Source organism: Oncorhynchus masou, chromosome 6 (assembly GCF_036934945.1).
Source record: "Oncorhynchus masou masou isolate Uvic2021 chromosome 6, UVic_Omas_1.1, whole genome shotgun sequence".
NCBI lineage: Eukaryota > Metazoa > Chordata > Actinopteri > Salmoniformes > Salmonidae > Oncorhynchus > Oncorhynchus masou.
In genome coordinates this window covers 17,411,206-17,425,352 of record NC_088217.1, presented here as the reverse complement: position 1 = coordinate 17,425,352, position 14,147 = coordinate 17,411,206, and the positions used below count along the sequence as shown (strand labels likewise).

At 43.2% G+C, this 14,147-nt stretch overlaps 1 long non-coding RNA gene across 1 annotated transcript in view; it reads right to left on the bottom strand.

The window, feature by feature from the left end:
- LOC135541014 (uncharacterized) overlaps nt 1–12,562 on the bottom strand; it is a 113,951-nt gene extending 101,389 nt beyond the window's left edge. The window contains exon 1 of the long non-coding RNA XR_010455900.1: nt 12,208–12,562. This is a non-coding gene — a long non-coding RNA (uncharacterized LOC135541014). The remainder of the gene's footprint in view (nt 1–12,207) is intronic.
- Nucleotides 12,563–14,147: the final 1,585 nt, after the last annotated feature.

The window sequence follows — 14,147 nt, the reverse complement described above, 5'->3', positions numbered from 1 at the left end:
GAAAAACAAATTGTCTCTGTCGTGACAGATCAAAAGCAAGGCCCCTAAAAAATACCTATTTTTGCCATGCACTATCATCGGGTGCCCTTCCTGAGCTCTCTGGCATACTCAAAGGAGTGACGGACTCTCCTTCTCTCTCTTTCTGTCACGCCCTGGTCGAAATATATTATGTTTATTCTTCATTTATTCGGTCAGGCCAGGGTGTGACATGGGTTATTGTGGTATGTTTTTGTCTTGGGGTTTTGTGGGATGTCTAGCGTTAGTCTATGGCTGCCTGAGGCGGTTCTCAATCAGAGTCAGGTGATTATCGTTGTCTCTGATTGGGAACCATATTTAGGCAGCCATATTCTTTGTGTGTTTCGTGGGTGATTGTCCTTAGTGTCCTTGTTCCTGTTCCTCTTGTGTTAGTTTACACTAGTATAGGCTGTTTCGGTTTTTGTTACGTTCTTTGTTTTGTAGTGTTTGTATTTAGATTCGTGTTATGTTTTTTTCATTAAACATGGATCACAATCTACACGCTGCATTTTGGTCTGACTCTCCTTCACCGCATGAAAACCGTTACACTTTCTCAATTCAATTCAATTCAAGGGGCTTTATTGGCATGGGAAACATGTGTTAACATTGCCAAAGCAAGTGAGGTAGATAATATACAAAAGTGAAATAAACAATAAAAATTAACAGTAAACATTACACATACAGAAGTTTCAAAATAATAAAGATATTTCAATTGTCATATTATGTATATATACAGTGTTTTCTTGTGGCAACAGGTCACAAATCTTGCTGTTGTGATGGCACACTGTGGAATTTCACCCAGTAGAATACGAAGTTTATCAAAATTGGGTTTGTTTTTGAATTCTTTGTGGATCTGTGTAATGTGGGTGTGTTTGTGTTTGTGAACAGAGCCCCAGGACCAGCTTGCTTAGGGGACTCTTCTCCAGGTTAATCTCTCTGTAGGTAATGGCTTTGTTATGGAAGGTTTGGGAATCGCTTTCTTTTAGGTGGTTGTAGATTTTAACGGCTCTTTTCTGGATTTTGATAATTAGTGGGTATCGGCCTAATTCAGATCTGCATGCATTATTTGGTGTTCTACGTTGTACACAGAGGATATTTTTGCAGAATTCTGCATGCAGAGTCTCAATTTGGTGTCCCATTTTGTGAAATCTTGGTTGGTGAGCGGACCCCAGACCTCACAACCATAAAGGGCAATGGGCTCTATGACTGATTCAAACATTTTTAGCCAGATCCTAATTGGTATGTTGAATTTTATGTTCCTGTTGATGGCATAGAATGCCCTTCTTGCCTTGTCTCTCAGATCATTCACAGCTTTGTGGAAGTTACCTGTGGTGCTGATGTTTAGGCCAAGGTATGTTTAGTTTTTTGTGTGCTCAAGGGCAATGGTGTCGAGATGGAATTTGTATTTGTGGTCCTGGCGACTGGACCTTTTTTGGAACACCATTATTTCTCGCTCTCCCCCCCGCCCCCTCTCTCTCTCTCTCTCTCTCTCTCTCTCTCTCTCTCTCTCTCTCTCTCTCTCTCTCTCTCTCTCTCTCTCTCTCTCTCTTTCTCTTGCCACTTATGTATCTTCCCACCTCTCCATCTCTATATTTCTCTCTCTTTCCCCCTCTGTCTCTCTGTCTGTGTGGGGATGTCCCGCTGCTTTGTGTAAACTTCTTTCAGTGATAGGAGCCATTAATGAATCATAGAGCACCACAGAGGACTCCGACAATAAGCATCTCACCCACTTGCTAGATCCAGGACACACACACACACACACACACACACACACACACACACACACACACACACACACACACACACACACACACACACACACACACACACACACACACACACACACACACACACACACACACACACACACACGTACACAGACCTTTCAATCTTTGAAGCTCCTGAATAAACTTTCATCTGGTAAAATTTGAATCTGAATTAAGCCTGTGGTGACAGGCTGATCAAAGCAACAAAAACACACAGTGAAAATGCACATGGAATCTGTGCAGTACAAGACAATATGGAGAACCTAGTCATGACATGGTGTTCATTTCTTTCCTCTTGTGTTTTCTTCAGTGGTGTCAAGCTATTAATTGTGCCACATTGTTTTTATTGTTCTCTGGGTGCATGAAGTCGAAGTTAATATGCAATTTGTGCTGGGGAATTGCTCTATAGCTACCTATCTTCAACAACAAAGAAATTACTGGGCTTATCCTACACAGAGCTTAGAAGGGACACATAATGTGTCCGCTCCACTGGAAAACACGGGAAGGACAATGTCACACTAACAGACCTGGGTTCAAATAGTATTTAAAATCTACATTGAGCGTTTACTTAATGTTCCTGAAATGCCGTATGGGCGGAGTTTGCAGTATATAGACTATTCTGAGTGGTTCCATTAACCCAGACGAGCTCATTCAAGCACAGATACAGTATTTGAAATGGTTTCAAATAGTATTTGAACCCAGGTCTGAACGTCACACACAAAACAGTAAAATAGGCATGCTCTTGGACTGTCAAACAGGAAACCCAAAATAATTTCATTACTGTACAACTAAATGCAGAGATAATGAATTCATAATTATAATGAATTCATGCTTATTACATGATTACAAAGGTATTGTGAACTGTAATGCTATGCTATGCTATGCTTGCTATGCATTCCTTATAGGGCCCTTGACTGTCAGGCTGCAACACAATAATTGAGTCAGAAACGAGCTTTGACGACTCCATCTCATATGCTCAACAGCCTAATCCGAAGTCAGAATACAGTATTCTAGTCACAGACACCGTCGGTTAAATTGATTCTGTTCACCTCAATGGGGAGAGATGATTACCGTGCCAGTGTTCACATAACAACTGGATTGAACATAGACGACAGAGGAACAAGTAAAGCAGAGCACATCTCTTTAATTTAATTTCTTATCCAGATACACACCAGGGAACACGTATTACAATGAAGCCTTTTAGTAAATTGAGAAGCAGGAAGGTCTCGGTCGAATTCTCCAACAATTATTTCATCTCCTTACGAGAGGGATAGATACCTGTGTCCTCAGATTTGAGCTAATGCTCTGTTAAGAATTCCAGTTTTTTTTCCACCACTGATTTAACCAGGGGATGTACAGTTGACAAACACTTGAAAATTCCTGTGAGTAACATTTTATGCACTATTATGTTAAAGTAGTGCTTACCGTTTGTGCTACCGATAATGTTTATCTTTACTGGCAATAAAGGTTTCCCGTCCTTTTTTACCACTACCTCCCTGGAGTTATCCAATAAGCAGGCTGCACATTAGACCTACAGTACAGTATATCTCACCTGTCTCACCTTTGACACCATAACACATTCTAACATGAAAACACAAGACCAAGACCTTTACTCACTGCAGTTCCCAGATTCACTGTTATGATTGAGCGGCCGGCAGCTCGACCAGCACCTCACAGAGATGCATCTGTCGAGAGACGGCCATTTTATCTCCATTAGAGAGAGTGCCAGAAACAGGCCGGCTGGCTAGCGGCTAGGCTATCATTCACACTAGGAAGGCAAGCGATTTGATTGAGGCCATTCAGAGAGAGGTCTTAGGTATGGGGAGAGTGCGGGATGTAGTGAGAAAGAGAGATCAGAGTATGAGAGGGAGGTAGAAAAACAGAAGGAGAGAGTTGGAGAGAGTACCAAAACAGATAGGCTTCAGAAGGAAATGCCCACATTACCGTAGCCTATCTTGTATGGGGGTGATGTGGCACAGTGACTTGTGAAAATGGATTCTACGGGTGTTGTAATGAAGGGGTGAATTGGGGACAAATGAGCAATCGGAAGAGAGCGAGAGGTGTTTGTTCTTCCTCTCTGTCTGCCTCACTCTGCCTCTCTCCCCCTTTCATCATTACCTCCCTCTGTATTGCTCTCTCTCTCTCTCTCTCTCATTCACTTTCTCTCTATCTCTGGTGTTTCTATTTGTCACTGCTCTGAGTTAAAGAGGCCATTGTCAAACCTCCAAAAATTATTCTCATTCTAGGGAGGGAGGGAGGGAGGGAGGGAGGGAAGGAAGGAAGGAAGGAAAGAGGGCGGGACGGATGGAGGGACGGAGGGAGGGAGGGAGGGAGGGAGGGAGGGAGGGAGGGAGGGAGGGAGGGAGGGAGGGAGGGAGGGAGGGAGGGAGGGAGGGAGGGAGGGAGGGAGGGAAGAAGGTCCGCTATGCTGTGTTCAATGTTCACTCTCTTCACAAAGCTTTCAGGTGAACATTCTCTCGACCTTGATTACAATACACCTACTTTCCTTTGAATCCAGTCAATACTCTAAGCTTAGAAAGCCTCAGGCTCCCCCCACGCAAACACACTTGACCGCCCTCCTGGAGCTGCCCTCCTCATCTGCTACACATACTAATGCTAGTGTGGACATTTAGGACATGTTAGGAAACGTTGAATAGGCCAGTTGCAAAAGTCTCTGCTGATCTGTCAATGATTGGGGATCTGATAGGCTCTATAGCCCAAGCAATCATCCTGTGTAACACATACATACTGTAGCACTGCCTCCATCACATCCAGTCCCACCGGCTTCCTCCTCCTTCTCTCACACACACACGCACACACACACACACAGACTCATACAGACAGCGCACGCACACACACACAGACTCATACAGACAGCGCACGCACACACACACACACACACACACACACACACACACACACACACACACACACACACACACACACACACACACACACACACACACACACACACACACACAAACACAGAGCAAAAACTATTTCACACTCCATTGGCCCTCATCAATTATAGATCAGCGTGGTTATTTTCATACATGTTCTATTAGGCTGGCCTGTCAATTAAATTGAAGTGAATGGATCCCACTCTGTGTGGTACTATTTGAAATTATTTCAAATACTTTAGCTGGGATTGATTGAGCTTGCCTGGTGCAATGGCACCAATAGAATAGTGGCAAGACTGCAAAACCCCACCCATCTGGCACTGCAGGGCAGGCTAGCACAAACACTTAAAGTAGTTGAACCCGGGCCTCCCGGGTGGCGCAGGGGTTAAGGGTGCTGTACTGCAGCGCCAGCTGTGCCACCAGAGACTCTGGGTTCGCTCCCAGGCTCTGTCGTAACCGGCCACAACCAGGAGGTCCGTGGGGCGACACACAATTGGCCTAGCGTCATCCGGGTTAGAGAGGGTTTGGCAGGTAGGGATATCCTTGTCTCATCCCACACCAGCGACCACTGTGGCGGGCCGGGCACAGTGCACGCTAACCAAGATTGCCAGGTGCACGGTGTTTCCTCCAACACATTGGTGCGGCTGGCCTCCAGGTTGGATGGCGCTGTGTTAAGAAGCAGTGAGGCTTGGTTGGGTTGTGTATCGGAGGATGCATGACTTTCAACCTTCTCCTGAGCCCATATGGGAGTTGTAGCGATGAGACAAGATAGTAGCTACTAAAAAAACAATTGGATAAAAAGAGGTAAAATAAAAAATAAAAAGTAGTTTAACCCAGGTCAGTACCGATGCAGACTGAGGCTTCTCATCATGGGGTTACGAGGGCCAAAGGGGGATGGGAGGTCCTAGAGATACAGCATGTTACGGGATACATAATTTCTGTCGGCTGATTATAATATTGTGTGGATATTGGATGTTGATCCATGGTGAAATCACCATCTCTATTGAAAAATCAATTGGAGTCATGTATAAGGCTAAGCAAAGTGGACCTTCAATTTCAGAGACATTTCTCAGGAGGCAACAGACGGTTGTTAGACCTAAGGTGGGCGTTGAAGCATAACACATACAGTCATTAGCAGAGAGTTGGAATACTGAACAATTGCCTTTTTTTAACGTTAGCTTTCCGTTGAGAATAAACCGTAGAATTGTGGGGGGAGAAAAAAACAGCTTAAAGCCAGTGTCAGTTTATGTAGTGTATAAATCATATTAGCAGCAATTACTATATTATGTACAGAGAGAAGATAATTGAATAGTATTGGTTACCCTCCATGTAACCATTTTCACAGTCTTGTATAGTTCACGCAATACATATGATGCATTAACTCACATGAAGTATGTGACCTGTGGTGGTCTAGCAGTTAATGCCACTGCCTTTCTAGCACGCCATCTCTCCTCCTTACTTTCCTGTCTCTCTTCACTGCCTCTGGCTAATAATCCTGAAAAATCCAAAACAACAAGAACTCACACAGAGTTTAACAAGTCTAACAGTATGAAAACATCTACATATATAACTAAAACGTAACAACAACCCCTGTCCACACTTTCAAACAGCAGTTAGCGACAACACAGCCTTATCGCTCGCTTGCACCGCTTCAACCTGAAACCTGTACTTGCTGTGTGTAGAATAACAACTGCCTCAGCAGAGCGACATAGACTAACCCCTGCCATGCCATGCGTTTGGGCATCATGCCAGTCTTGTTTCCCCGAGAAGGGTGGCTCGCGTCTGCCTGGCAGGTTACTTGAAGCCTTAGTGACCGTGACTAAGCAGCTCGTGACTAAGCAGCTTGGGGAAGACGGACATTTTAATTAGAGGCGTATTGCTTCGGGTTGGGATGAGTGGGGAGTACTTTATTGATGTCAAGAATCTCTTACTAATTCTTCCCATTCCGTCCCCACCTTTCAATACCACTGAGACTCAGGAGAAGACTCAGAGTGGGAGAAGGTCGGAGAAGAGACAACAGGACTGCAGTCCAATTTAATGAGTTTGGGAAAGAACCCCAGAGGAACGAGGCAGGAGTGCACAATACCACCACTTGTGTTCTGCAGTCCGGCTAGTTTTCAGTTCTGCAGTCCTACTGGTTTTCAGTTCTGCAGTCCTGATGGGTTTCAGTTCTGCAGTCCTGCTGGTTTTCAGTTCTGCAGTCCTGCTGGTTTTCAGTTCTGCAGTCCTGCTGGTTTTCAGTTCTGCAGTCCTGCCGGTTATCAGTTCTGGAGTCCTGCTGGTTTTCAGTTCTGCAGTCCTGCTGGTTTTCAGTTCTGCAGTCCTGATGTGTTTCAGTTCTGCAGTCCTGCTGGTTTTCAGTTCTGCAGTCCTGCTGGTTTTCAGTTCTGCAGTTCTGGTAGTTATCACTTCTGGAGACCTGCTGGTTTTCAGTTGTTTGATCGTTGGATGCTATACTGGTTTGGCTAGTCTACTCACCTGATTTCTCAGGGATAAATTAAGTTCCTAAGGCAAGGACAAACATTTTGCAGGACTTTGGCTCTCGAGGACCAGAGCTGTGCACTGCAGAGGCAGACAGACAGTCAACCTGTTCATGTCATATCTGTATGTGTCTATGTGCATTAGATGTCCACACACAATGAAAGGCCTTTAAAGTACTTCATGCTACACGTCTATAAAAACAGGGGCTATCTAGAACTTAAAAAGGTTATTTGGCTGTCTCCATAGGAGAACCCTTTGAAGAACCCTTTTGGTTCCAGGTAAAGCCCTTTTGGTTCCAGGTAGAACCCTTTTGGGTTCCTTGTAGAACCCTTTCCAGAAAGGGTTCTACATGAAACTCAAAAGGGTTTTACCAGGAACCAAAAAGGGTTCTACCTGGAACCACAAAGGGTTCTCCTACAGAGACAGTCAAAGAACCCTTTTGGAACCCTTTTTTCTAAGAGTGTACCGTAACAAAGTATATTTCACATGAAGACAGACCTTGAGAAGACGGCCTACAATGCTATTTCTCCAAAGCATTGAAAATAGTTTCAAAAGAACAGCCCTTGAAAATGAAGAAAAGTCACAACGACAGTGATCATTTTATGGGTGCAATATACATTTCCTGCCATCGCATGAATGAAATGCTCTATCACCAACAAGATATTCAATGACAGCTAACTACAACGTTTAGGCAAAAAGCTCAATGAAATTCATATTTGCCTTCCTGGCAATCAGTGTCCTCTTGTAGTTATCAGACTGCTGATGATTTCTGTTCATTATAAACTATCGCTGTGCAACATCCACATCCACTTAATTTTCAATATTCTTTGTTGATCCCTGTTGCATTGCCACAGTCTAATTAGAATCTGAGCTAGCTGTTTCTAACAGAGCCCTCTGTCAGTGCTGTAATGTCTGTGGCTGACTTTTAAAAACCCAAACATCTTCTGGCATACGGAGAGGGGCTGTTTGACATTTTCACAGACTAAATTATTCACACGTTTGACAATACCAGAGACGTGGCGAAAGCTGAAGAAGGTCATTTAAAGTCCTGCGACTGTTTTTGCTCTTAATCGAGGAAAAATGAATCACCCTTGCAGGGCCTAGTTTGAAGGCAAACAAAGCAAAGCTATGTTCTTTATAGGTTATAGCTTTGCTGAAAGGAGATTTTACAACAAAACAAAGCACACATGTTGATATGAATGTGAGGTTTGCCTTTTTGTCTCTGCAGGTACTCGGCCTATGTTAAGCACCAAAGCAGAGAGGGATGACAGCTGCTACTTTGTCTGTTTGTGGAAGCTTAAACTTCAAAGCATACCCACTGATGATGTAGAGTATTCGTGTGTGTGTTCTCCTGTGCTTGCTTCCCCCCTCTCTCCCCATACCTCCGCCCGGGAAGTCAATACAATGACATCCACATTTTTTCTCTCGTTTCCTTCTCTTGTCAGACAGCCATAATAACTCATTCACAACCATAGCTTTGCAATGGATGCACCCAAAGTCAATAAAGATGCTTTCGGAATCTACCAGCTCACAAGAAAAGGCTGAGAATCTTTGCCAAAGCTATCTTGGGGGAGCGGAAGCCCTGAATTTTCTTCGTATTTGTTTTTCTCTCATTCTCAGAATTCTGATTTTTCTTGTTGATGTAACATGGTGTAATCTAGCGGTCCATCTGAGAACTGGAATGCACACCTTCATCTCTGCAGATATTCATTACAGTGTTGGCTATACATAATGCTTGTCCTACCCCTGCCATAACATTACATTATCCTGTTAACCCAGCCTCTATGCGCAGATAGAATAAATAGCAATGACTTACCCTTTGTATACTCCTGGGGTTAGGAGAAATTAGATATCAGTTTAATTTTTACATTATATTACGTATTACGTAGGTTCCTGTAAAATTACTGGAGTTGTATATAGGTTTTATATAAGAACGGGCCACAGGGTTTGGGACAGGCCATATATAAACACACATTTTAAACACTTAGGGGCTGAATTCACATACAAAGAATTAGTGTGATATAAACATCAACAATCAAAAGCTTAAAATAAGTATTTTAAAACAAGGCTCTATCCATCTGTGTGTGTGTGTGTGTGTGTGTGTGTGTGTGTGTGTGTGTGTGTGTGTGTGTGTGTGTGTGTGTGTGTGTGTGTGTGTGTGTGTGTGTGTGTGTGTGTGTGTGTGTGTGTGTGTGTGTGTGTGCGTGCGTGCGTGCGTGCGTGCAGATGAGAGAAACTGGCGAACATGACATGAGTAAGTGCATATGAGCTAAAGAGAAAGAGGGTGAGAGCGTGAAAATGAGAATGAGTGAGAGAATGTGAAAACGAGAGAGGAGAGGGACTCCAAACTGGCTGCGAACGCCCATACCCTGGCAGCTCTTCTCTTTTTCCCCATTTTTTCTAACTGAAACAAATTGAGGACAGTAATGCAGTTAGGCCATGCTATTCAGGTCACACAAAAAAACTTTTCAAAGGGCGCTAAACCTGATGTTAATTTGATGGCATGAAAGACACATTTACCTAATACTGTAGTCTGGCACATTATGGCGCACTTACCTTTCAGGGCAAAACATAACTCTTATCCTCATGACAACCTCACAGTAAAGGGAGAGTTGCCGAAGTCGACTGGCCATTATGGACAACATATGAATAAATGGTGCGGGAAAATGCTAATGATTTATTTTGATTAACGGTCTATCTTTGGCCCAGCACGTGGTGTGTCTGTCACTGTGAATTAGATGCAGTGACGACTCATTTTGGCTCGTAGTATAAATGACTCTATAATTAGTCTTCACCAGAGCAAGGACATGGTCATCATTTCTAGTAAGACGAGTCATCATTGCTCCCTTTCAGAAACAACCCCTAGGCCAAGGCCTACAAGCCCTGCCTCTGCCATAGGCCCTTTGTAGATCTAAACTGGATAGGCATAAGTAATATGCAACAATTCCATATCCCCTATCAGACGGCAGGTAGGAGCTCCAATATTGCTTATATCTAGAATTCTAGTTCAGATCAACATGAAGCAACTACCCGCTGGGCACAGATGTCAGTTCAATGTCTATTTCACGTCAGTTCACGTGGAAATAAAGTGTATTAAGTTGGTAGGGTCTAAGCTCTAAGGTAAGGACGAGGGGGTTGTTTCCTGGCAGGTTCCAAGTGTTCAATAGGTCCATGTGAAGTTCAATAGCTCATTTCTCGCCAACACTGAAGTTGAGCTGCTGACCATTTCGTCATAGTATGATAAGAATGTAGTCTTAAGAATCAGCAGTCTGCAGTTGTTACCAAATCACCAAAACATATTACTTGCCAATATTGGACCATCAATATTCCTCCTGCAGCATGTCAACAACTCTACATCCCCACCAGATCCTCATACTCTGAGGGTGGGAGTATCGGTGGCTACTACCATTTTCTGTCACTGACAAATACATATAATAAGGCAATACAAGATAACGTCAACGTCAAACTTCAAAGTAGTTGGAGATTATGGTGCTCTAGCCCAAAGCCGACTCAAAGTAGTTGGACATTATGGTGCTCTAGCCCAAAGCCGACTCAAAGGTGTTGGACATTATGGTGCTCTAGCCCAAAGCCGACTCAAAGTAGTTGGACATTATGGGGCTCTAGCCCAAAGCCGAATCAAAGGTGTTGGACATTATGGTGCTCTAGCCCAAAGCCGACTCAAAGGTGTTGGACATTATGGTGCTCTAGCCCAAAGCCGACTCAAAGGTGTTGGACATTATGGTGCTCTAGCCCAAAGCCGACTCAAAGTAGTTGGACATTATGGTGCTCTAGCCCAAAGCCGACTCAAAGTAGTTGGACATTATGGTGCTCTAACCCAAAGCCGACTCAAAGGTGTTGGACATTATGGTGCTCTAGCCCAAAGCCGACTCAAAGGTGTTGGACATTATGGTGCTCTAGCCCAAAGCCGACTCAAAGGTGTTGGACATTATGGTGCTCTAGCCCAAAGCCGACTCAAAGAAGTTGGACATTATGGTGCTCTAGCCCAAAGCCGACTCAAAGTAGTTGGACATTATGGTGCTCTAGCCCAAAGCCGACTCAAAGGTGTTGGACATTATGGTGCTCTAGCCCAAAGCCGACTGAAAGGTGTTGGACATTATGGTGCTCTAGCCCAAAGCCGACTCAAAGGTGTTGGACATTATGGTGCTCTAGCCCAAAGCCGACTCACAGTAGTTGGACATTATGGTGCTCTAGCCCAAAGCCGACTCAAAGGTGTTGGACGCAGACACGCATTGTTAACAAGAGTCACATCACTGCCACATGACAACCCAGTGAGCGGTATGGTCTATTTTTAACGTCTAAGCTTTCTGAAAAGTGGTTTCATCCGAATAGTGCAACGCGTCATTTTTTCCAAGGTGTGCAAAACAACACATAGGCCAAGTCAAAAACCACGGACTAGGCTACTGCAAGAGTCGATGTTGATATGTAGTGTTGCGTCTCTTCTTACTTCAAAGAAACCAAACCTGCTTTGACTTGGCTCAACAACATGGAGAAATATATCTCCAAGAATTCCTAATACGACACTTTTTCTTTCTCAATTTCTCAATTTCTTCCTCAAAGCCCCCTCTATCGCCAAAGGAAAAGCCTCTATGTTCAACATTATTAGGCTACTACTATTATTTGTTCAATTGAATAGTGAGGTTATTGCTTTAAATCAATCTCCAAAAGCTCTGTTAATGGACAAAACGACTTGGCCTACATGTCATGCCACACAAGCGGCTGAAATAAACCAGTTTTTAAAAAATCGCCTGCCAACCAGCATCGATTCATTCATGTAGCCTAATGCACAAATATATATAAAACAATAAAAACAACTATGATTAAAACCACCATCGACTACAGTAGAAATAAATTGATGCCAACCACTTATGCAGTCGCTGAATAACATTATAACTGGCGTTCGTGACAAATATAAACATGTATGTCCTGTGCCATGGGTTTGGTTATTTATTTAGTTTATTAGCCTAAACTACAAACCCCATGTAAACGTCATAACACAATTCATTAATCCGTTTTTCATATCTTACCTTCGGAGTCTTCAAATCGGCTATTCAATCGGTCTGGAGAAAGATTGAACTAGACTTGATGTGCGATTATCCTGCTCTTCTTGACGAGAACTTCCTAATCGGGCTATATTTTGAAGACCGGCAGCAACGTTTTGAGAATAAATAAAGACGGTTATAAACACAAATATGACAAACGAACGCAGTGCTCCAGTTTTTAAATAGCACACTTTACCGATGTCGAGTCGGTTATTCGTCCGTCTCTCCGTTTAGAGGAAATGCAAGCGCCCAGGTTCACAGCGATCCCCATTACTGAGCAGTTCATATACGTTTGCATTAGGGAGACTGCCGAGACAGGGGCTCTGTGAGACCAGGCAGGCGAGGCAGAGATGCTGCAACGCTCTCATGCCACTTGAGAGAGAGAGAGAGAGAGAGAGAGAGAGAGAGAGAGAGAGAGAGAGAGAGAGAGAGAGAGAGAGAGAGAGAGAGTTCCTCTGAAGGGGTACAGGCAGAGTGGAGAGAGAGAGAGAGAGAGAGAGAGAGAGAGAGAGAGAGAGAGAGAGAGAGAGAGAGAAGAGAGAGATTCAAATCAGTACCATGGAAAGCACTGGAGCAGGTTGCTTTGATCGGTGATTTGCATGAGGTTTGAGGATTATGAATGAATTTGCAAGAAATAACATTTTGGGTTCTCACGGAGTGTGACAGTTGAACTAAACTCAAGAGGCATTTATAAGTTATATTCTTCAAGAATTAAGGGATATAAAGTACCAGTCAATAGTTTGGACACACCTACTCATTCCAGAGGCGTTCTTTATTTTTTACTATTTATACATTGTAGAATAATAGGGAATACATCAAAACTATGCAATAGCACATTTGAAATCATGTAGTAACCAAAAAAATGTTAAACAAATCTAAATAGATTTTATATTTGAGATTCTTCAAAGTAGCCTCCCTTTGCCTTCATAACAGCTTTGAGCACTCTTTCCATTCAAGTGTCAAATATTTTTTTCCGCAAACATCCTTTCTGAATGTATAAGTAATCCTTAGAGTAATCATCTAGTTTTTCAAAAGTATCTGTAATCTGATATTTTTGCTGGCAACGTAACGGATTACAGTTACTGTTTCTTTGTAATCCCTTACATGTCATCCGTTACTCCCCAACTCTGAAAGTAAAGTACAGATACCCCCCAAAATGACTTAAGTAGTACTTTAAAGTAATTTTACTTAAATACTTTACAGCACTGGTTTTCAACCGTCGGTTTTGTCAAGTGCTCCCTACATGAGGTCAAGGACGGCAAAAGAAAGGCTCTGTAATATATTCACTGTGTTTTTCTTCTTAAAAACAATATCTGACATCTCTGCCCCTCCTCCAAACACACTCTCTCTCTCTCTTTTACTCTCGCTCTGAATCAATTCAATTCAAGGGCTGTATTGGCATGGGAAGCATATGTTTTTTACTCAAGTATGACAATTGTTTACTTTTTCCACCACTGCCTGTCTTTTCTTTGATGTTTTGTGTGGACTCCAGGAAGAGCAGCTGCTACTTTAGCTGGAGATCCTAATAAAATACGAAATACTAAAATAAAATACTAATTATGCAGAGAGGGGTGGGGTCTGGAGAGGGGGTAGGTTCTGGAAAAGGAGGTGGGGTCTGGAGAGGGGTTGGGGTTTGGAGAGGAGGGTGAGGTCTGAGAGGTGGCTTTGGAGGGGGAGGGCTGTGGGTCTGGAGTCCAATCGAACACAACCCTAGTTGTGAAATTTAAAGGTTTGGCCTTGTCAGTAGTTTTCACAGTCTACTGTATATTAGAGACTTGGAGCATGAGTAATGGTTAGGATGGCGACAGAGGGGATGGCTGCCGTTTTATGGGCTCTTAACCAACTGTGTTATTTTGTTAGTTTTTTTCACATTGTTTGTAACTTACTTATTTTGTACATAATGTTGCTGCTATCATCTCTTAAGA